We start from the raw sequence: 8,031 nt of genomic DNA, 5'->3' as shown, positions 1-8,031 counted from the left end.
CCAAGACATGAAAGCAACCTAAGTGTCCATCAACAGAAGAATGGAGAAAGAAGATGTGGCATATATATATATATATATATATATATATATATATATATATATATATATATAAAACAATGGAATACTACTCAGCCATAAAAAAGAATGAAGTGGGCTTCCCTGGTGGCGCAGTGGTTGAGAATCTGCCTGCCGATGCAGGGGACACGGGTTCGAGTCCTGGTCTGGGAAGTTCCCACATGCCGCGGAGCAACTAGCCCCGTGAGCCACAATTACTGAGCCTGCGCGTCTGGAGCGTGCGCTCCGCAACAAGAGAGGCCACGATAGTGAGAGGCCCGCGCACTGCGATGAAGAGTGGCCCCCGCTTGCCACAACTAGAGAAAGCCCTCGCACAGAGACGAGGAGCCAACACAGCCATAAATAAACAAATAAATAAAATTTGAAAAAAAAAAAGAAAAAAGGCAAAATTCCTTAAAAAAAAAAAAAAGCTCATTTAAAAAAAGAATGAAGTAATGCCGTTTGCAGCAACATGGATGGACCTAGAGATTATCATACTAAATGAAGTAAGTCAGACAAAGAAAGACAAATATCATACGATATCACTTACAAGTGGAATCTAAAAAATAATACAAATGAATCTATATACAAAACAGACACAGTCTCACAGACATAGAAAACAAATTTATGGTTACCAGAGGGGAAAGGGAGGGTAGGAGGGATAAATTAGGAGTTTCGGATTAACAGATACAAACAACTATACATAAAATAGATAAACAACAAGGACCTAGTGTATAGCACAGGAAACTATATTCAATATCTTGTAATAACCTATAATGGAAAATAATCTGAAATATATATATATATATATATATATATCTGAATCACTTGGCTGTACACGTGAAATTACCACAATATTGTAAATCAACTATATTGCAATTTAAAAAAAAAGATTTGGGATACCTACAAAAGACACACTGGCATCTCTTTCTCAGGTTGTATTTCACAGAATAGCACTGATTGCTTTGGGCTCTCTGGGCCCACGGGAGCAGAGGGCCGAGACAGCATCACAGCAAGGGGGCTGAGCAGTGGGTTGACTCTCCAAGTACACTTGAAAATGTCACTTCAGTGGACCTAGAGATTGTCATACTGAATGAAGTTAGTCAGACACAAATACCATGTGATGTCACTTATATGTGGAATCTAAAATATGACACAAATGAACTTATTTACAAAACAGAAGTAGAGTCACTGACGTAGAAAACAAACATGGTCACCAGGGGAGAAAAGGGGGTGAGGGATAAATTGGGAGATTGGGATGGACAGATACACACTACTATATATAAAATAGATAACTAATAAGGACCTACTGCATAGCACAAGGAACTCTACTCAGTACTCTTTAATAACCTATGTGGGAAAGGAACCTGAAAAAGAATGGATATATATATATGTATAACGGATTCACTTTGCTGTACAGCAGAAACTAACACAACATTGTAAAGCAATTTTACTACAATAAAAATTAATTTAAAAAAATAAGAAGAAGAAGATGAAAATGACATCTCTTCACAGCAAACCATCCTGAAATTCAGGGGCTTAAAACCACAAACTCAGGCCTAATCCAGGTTTACTACTCAGGTGAATGGTGTCTCATTCCCTGTGATCCCAGGAGAGATTCTGAATGGTGGTGACTTCTTGCCACAGACAGAACACTTTTCCCTGCGGAATGAATAGAGGGGGTGTGAGTCATCTGCTGTCACTGCCTTCTTGAGTTCTAATCGGGGACCCAAGTTCTCAGTGGCTGCCCTAGGCATGCTGGGTCTAGTATTAGTTCTCTCTCCCCAGGGTCTCTGGTGCGGTCCTCTGCTTTACAAAGAAAAGCCCAGGGCTTTCAGAGAAACCAAGAGCTCAGCCTCTGTTTCAACATTCAAAGTTAGGGAGACTTCAGGGAGGGGTGAGGGGACGAAGGGCAGAATAAAAAGCGGCCCCCTGCCTGGGCCATGTCCACCACCCACCCCTGAGTGACCCTCAGCTGAGGTCAGGGGCCAGAGATCAAAGCTCTGCCCCGGGGGCCGGGCTCCGGGCTCCTGAGAGAACAGGAGTTGTGAGGCCAGCCTGGCAGCCTTACCTCCATCTGGAGAATTACATTTGGGGAACATCTTTTTCAAATCTTGAATGCCTTCTGCGACCCAACCTGCTTGCAACTTGGGGATAGCAGTGCCAACGAAATCGTAGCATAAAATTGCGGCATGTGGGTTCTAGTGAAAACCAGCCCAAGCAATTTCCAAGCAGCAAAAAAAGGATTCTAGGGACTTCCCTGGAGGTCCAGCGATTGAGACTCTGCGCTTCTAGTGCTGGGGGCCCCGGTTCAATCCCTGGTCGGGGAGCTAACATCCCACATGCCGTGCGGCGCAACCAAAAAGGAGAAAAAGAAAAAGATTCTACATGCGTGAGATTTCCGTGAGATCCTTGAACGGACTGATTTTCCCAAAGGCAGCATGAACTTTCTGCTCCTTCACGACGATATCGTTTGAGTGTTTAGGGAATGAAGGCCTTTCTAGCTTCAAATGCCACAGTTTGAGGGGGGGAAAAAACCAATAGAGATACTTATAAGAGGTTCTCAGAGAAGGCACGATGAACTTGAATTTCTAACAAACTCCGAGGGTGGTGTGTCCCGTTAGTGAGAGCACACCGTGAGAAGCACGGAATAAAACGACAGCCAGGAGAGTCCGGACACTGTGGGAGCTCGGTAACGTTCATCCCGTTCCGCCTCTCACTCCCAGCACAACTGCAACCACACACACGAGGAGAAAGGGACTGGCCATCTGTGCATCCTCAGAGCTGAAACAATTCGGGGGCTGCATGGGAAGGAGAGGCCCTGAAACCGGAAGCCGCTACTGCTTTGGTGTTGGAGGGCTACTGATTCGGCTGCTGGAAATTCCTTCACTGGCTGCTGGCCAAAATATTTGTTTCAATTGAATCTATTTGAATTTCAAGGAATGTAGAAGTACTTGACTAGCAGTAGAAATAACAGGAAGTATCAGAAACAGGCTTTCTGAAAGGTGGTAGAATTTTAACCGCAATGTAGAGATTTCTTCCGGGCACACAGAGCAAGTTTCTAAAAATTTAATTGACTTATGATACTTCTTTACCTTTGCATAGTTAACCTTGTAGAAGGCCTGCAGGCACTATCGTGTGATTGGCTTTTATTTTATTTATATTTATTTTTTTGATAGGTAAAAATTGGATTTATTTGGAGAGAAACACACTCCACAGACAGAGTGTGGAGCATCTCAGAAGGTGAGATACGCTGTGATTGGCTTTTTTTTTTTTTTTTTTTGCGGTACGCGGGCCTCTCACTGTTGTGGCCTCTCCCGTTGTGGAGCACAGGCTCCGGCCATGGCTCACAGGCCCAGCCGCTCCGCAGCATGTGGGATCTTCCCGGACCGGGGCACGAACCCATGTCCCCTGCATCGGCAGGAGGACTCTCAACCACTGCGCCACCAGGGAAGCCCTGTGATTGGCTTTTAAAACAATAAAATTTTTAAAATTTTAGAATAATTTTAGGTTGGGACTTCCCTGGCGGTCCAGTGGTTAAGACTCTGCGCTTCCACCACAAGGGGAGAGGGTTCAATCCCTGGTCCGGGAACTAAGATCCCACATGCTGCGCGGCACGGCCAGAAAATAATAGCAATAATAATAATAATTTTAGGTTTACAGAAAAGTTGCGAAGATAATACACAAAAAGCTTGTACACACTTTACCTGATTTCCCTGAATACAGCATTCGTAACTATGGTTCTTTTGTCTAGACTAAGAAATTAACATCATTACCTTACTAGTAACTAAACTTGCGACTTCATTTGGATTTCCAGTTTGTGCACTGATGTCCCAGGATCCCTTGCTGCACTTAGTTGTCGCATCTCCTTAGCCTCCTCTGGCCTGTTTCTCCACCTCTCCCTGTTTTCCATGGCATGGACAATTTTAAGCAGGACTGGTCACGTATTTCATAGAATGTCCCCCAATGTGGCCTTGTCTGACATTTTTCTCACGACCAGACTGGGTTATGGATTTCGGGAGGAACTTGCAGAAGTGATGGCAGCACCCTCAGCGCATCCCATCAGGGGGTACTTGACATCCACTTGCTTGTCACTGGTGACACTCACCTTGACCTCTAGGGTAAGGTAGTGACTGCCAGGTTTCTCACTACAAAGTTACAGGGAAATTTTTCCTTTTCCTGACTGTTTTAACATCTTTATGATTCAAAAGTGTTCTGTGGGAAATCACGTTGATTCAATGGTAGCCACCAAGTTCATAACTGGCTAGGCTATCCCTGAGACCAGATTAAGATGCTCCAATCACAACCTTAAGACAATTTAAAGCCCTGAGAGAAAGGGTAGCCAGGATAGGTGTCACCAGTGATGGCCAATTGAAAAGCTCACTAATGTTCGGAGGCTTCTGGTCTCACGTGTTTCATGAGCTACTTGTTTCTTTGCAGAGTTTTTCTTATTTTCTAAAGCAGAATCAAATACTCTTTAAAAATCTAGTAACCACACCTTACAAAAGCCCATACAGGGAATTCCCTGGTGGTCCAGTGGTTGGTGCTCTGGGCTGTCACTGCCGAGGGCCTGGGTTCGATCCCTGGTCAGGGAACTAAGATCCCACGCGCCGCATCATGTGGCCAAAAAAAAAAAAAAAAAAAAGCCCATACATACTTCTTAGTTTACTATTATTTTGGTTTGCTTAGTTTGACAGAAAAGACCAGCGGTGGACAAATTATAGCCCGAGGGCCGGCTGTCTGCTTTTGTAAATAAAGCTTTCTTGGTACAGTGCCACACGCATCCATCTACCTTCTGCCGATGACTAGTCTGGGGGGTCCCACGGCAGGGTTGGGTAACTGCCACAGAGAGCATGCGGCTTGCAAAGGCTAAAATACTTACCATTTGGCCTCTGAAGAATACGTTTTCTGACCCCTGTGATAGACTAAAGAGCTGCCATGAGTTTGAGAGACTGGGGTTATTGCACACGGTTTACTCTAGATGTCCAACTAAAGGCAACACAGTGAGACCCAAAGACTTGGGGGGAAGAGCCATCACATTGAAACCACGGGCTCCCTCAGGGGACTGACTGACCCGCACTTTCTCTGTGACTGCCTTTCAGTCCCTCTGAGATTGAGCTGTTGTTCTGCGGTGTGTATCAGACAAATGTTTCTGCCGTGTGTGCGACCAGCTGCACGTAAGGCTGCGTCCTCTGCAGACACGCGGGAGCTCTCGCCACCAGCCAAGCTCTTGAGGTTTCTGTGGGTTTCCTATTGCCTCTGCTCACAGCTGCCTGAGTAGCAGCGAAGCAGTCATTTCAAAATTAGCCAAAGCCTGTGGTTAATGAGCGGATTTCGTCTTTTACTAGATACCTGAGATCTGACAGTCTCATGTGCATCAGGACTCCAGAGCAAAGAGCCTGCCCAGAAATAACTTCATCTCATTTTACTAGATTAGTATACTGTGCCACAAGAGGAAACGTACCATTTAAACGAAGTCTGAAACAGGCAACACATATATGTGTGTGTCCATCCTATTCACTGCCCCCACCCCCAACTTCCTTGAAAGTGCAGTCACGTTCTGATGGCCTCAAATTCGGCCATCTGCGACCTGCTTCCAACTTCTCAAAAGCGGACTTCTTGTTGCTTCAAGATGGTGAGTGGAGAAAGTGCTTTCATTGGTCTGACCAGTTCGCAGACATTCACGTTGACGGGGAAATGAATCTCCAGTTCCCCTCTGGACCTTACGGCGTAATCTGCTTCGATTTGAGCATCAGCTCTACCACCTCCGTGACCTTGGATAGGTTTCCTCACCTCTTCTGGTGCTTTGTACAGAACCTAGAGATAAAAAGATGGGACACAAGGATGGGGGTACGAGTTAAGCAAGACTTGAAGTTCTTAATGCTGCCAGCTCACGGAAGGCGGTCCGGGTAGCGATGATATTCATGTTCGTTTAGTTTCCCTTTTCCTCTCAGGACACAAATCCCACCCTCTCCTTTCCAGGGCTTGCTCGGTTTCATCTCTTCCCAGGCTGACACGGCGTAGCTGACAGATTCGTTCTGTGACCGCTGCAGAGCTGAAGCTGTACTGAGGCGCTACTTCTCAATCCATCCACTTCTGTTGTTTCTTCAGAGGAAAGGACAAGATTCCTTCAGAAGCCAAGACTCTCAGGTCTTGCCAGGTGAGGTCAGTTGCCAACAAAAACCACAAGTCAGGAGGCTCTTTGGTTTCTAAGCCTGGGTTCAAAACCCATCCATCGTGTGGAATATTTGCAGAACTACTGAACTCCCCAGGAGGCAGAAAAGGAGTTGAAGACCAAGATACAAGCCACGGCAACGCTTTTTATCCTCTTGAAGCTTTGTAGGCAACCTCCATTCTGGAGGACGCTGGGCACCTGAGTCCTCCAGGGCCTGCAGGTGTGCACGTGGGAAGCAGAGAGGCGGGGTACCTGCAGCTTGGGCTTGCGACAGAGATTGAAACGCAGTGACGCTTCTGCACAGATTGGCTCCCGGAACCTTTGGCATTGGAGCAGACGAACAGACTCTCCTTCTTCATTTTTATCTTTTAAAGCACATTCCACACACAAACTTCCAGAAGCCACTTCTGCCTTCCAAGAGCTAAGGAAATAGAAGATCAACTGTTCAAAACAGATACTGAGATTTATGCTTTCTGAAGGAGCGGCAGACCAGCGTTTGGGGAGTAGCCCTATGATGTTTCCTACTGTTTTTACAAGCAAGGGTGTAAAATCCAAGAGCAGTTAAGGTTTTGACAATGTCGGTCTGTTCCGGACTTCTATCAAAGCAGCTGCCCCTGCTTACAGATGCGCCGGGTCAGATCTTTTTGAAGTAGTGGCACTTGGAGCTCTTGGTTAAAGGCTCTGCTTCCATCTGGCAGTGCAGCTCCCGTCTGCCTTTCACGGGTCCCAACAGAAGCCCAGTCCTGTGGTTTGCCGGGAAGAAGGCTGAGGACCTGAGCCCAAACTTTGTCTTACTTAAAACTGCAAAGCTGGTGGTGGAAATGTAGACGAGAAGACAGGGTGGGAGGAGACAGAGGAAAACAACAGGGACGCCTCACCTCTGGTTGGAAAAATTCATGTACTGCAGGGAGAGGTCAAAGTGTGTCTGCTCCTGGCTGCAAACAGGCCTATTAGGTTTGCTGTTAATAAATATGATGGAGCTGGGGGTGGGGGTGGGGTTCTTTTTAAAAAATAAAGCTTTGGTTAGTAAAGCCAGAATCTAGAGGGGGCTCTTTTATTTTCAACCCTGAAGTGTTTTTAAGAAAACAGTCCACTCAGTATATTATCATTAGTACTAATATCATTTTGAAACTTTTATACATAGAGAATAAAGCATGATTTTCAATGTATACTGAAATTCATCTAGAAAGGAAAGAAGTTAAGAAAATCTGAATAAACTTGAACATTTTTTTCCTAAACAGAGGTACTCTCAAAAGCGAGTAATTTTACAATGTGAAAAACTTAACCCTACATTGTTGAGATGAGTAAAAATGGAAGAGCCCTGGAAGGTGCACAGTGCGTGTGTGTGTGTGTGTGTGTGCGTGTGTGTGTGTGTGTGTGTGTGTGTGTGTGTGGAGCTGGGCAAAGCAGTTTCCCCTTTCTTCAAGATTTGTTGATTTTCAGGGAAAATCTTAGCTCTAGGGGGTCGTTTCCGTATGGGAGAGCGACCCTAAAAAAGAAGTATTTTAATGCCAATCACTGCAGTCACAGTTTATGAACCTGTAAGGGATCAAAACTAGGGACGGCAGAGTCCCACACCGGGCAGATCTGGCACGAGGCATGCTTTCTTATGAGTTAAGATGAGACGGCGGTGTCGGGGTGGTGGGGGCAGGGGGGGCTCTGGACTCTGGAGAATTAACAACGCCCCACGCCTCCCCTTGGGAAGGCCTTGGTGAAAGGGGAGAGAGCTGATTTCCCCACCCCTGCCGCTCCTTCCCCCGCCCCTCCCCCGCACCCCCCGCCCCCGAACAAGCATCACCCTC

This window comes from Grampus griseus (genome assembly GCF_964374135.1).
Source record: "Grampus griseus genome assembly, chromosome: X".
NCBI classification, from domain to species: domain Eukaryota; kingdom Metazoa; phylum Chordata; class Mammalia; order Artiodactyla; family Delphinidae; genus Grampus; species Grampus griseus.
Note: the sequence above shows the minus strand (reverse complement) of the source record.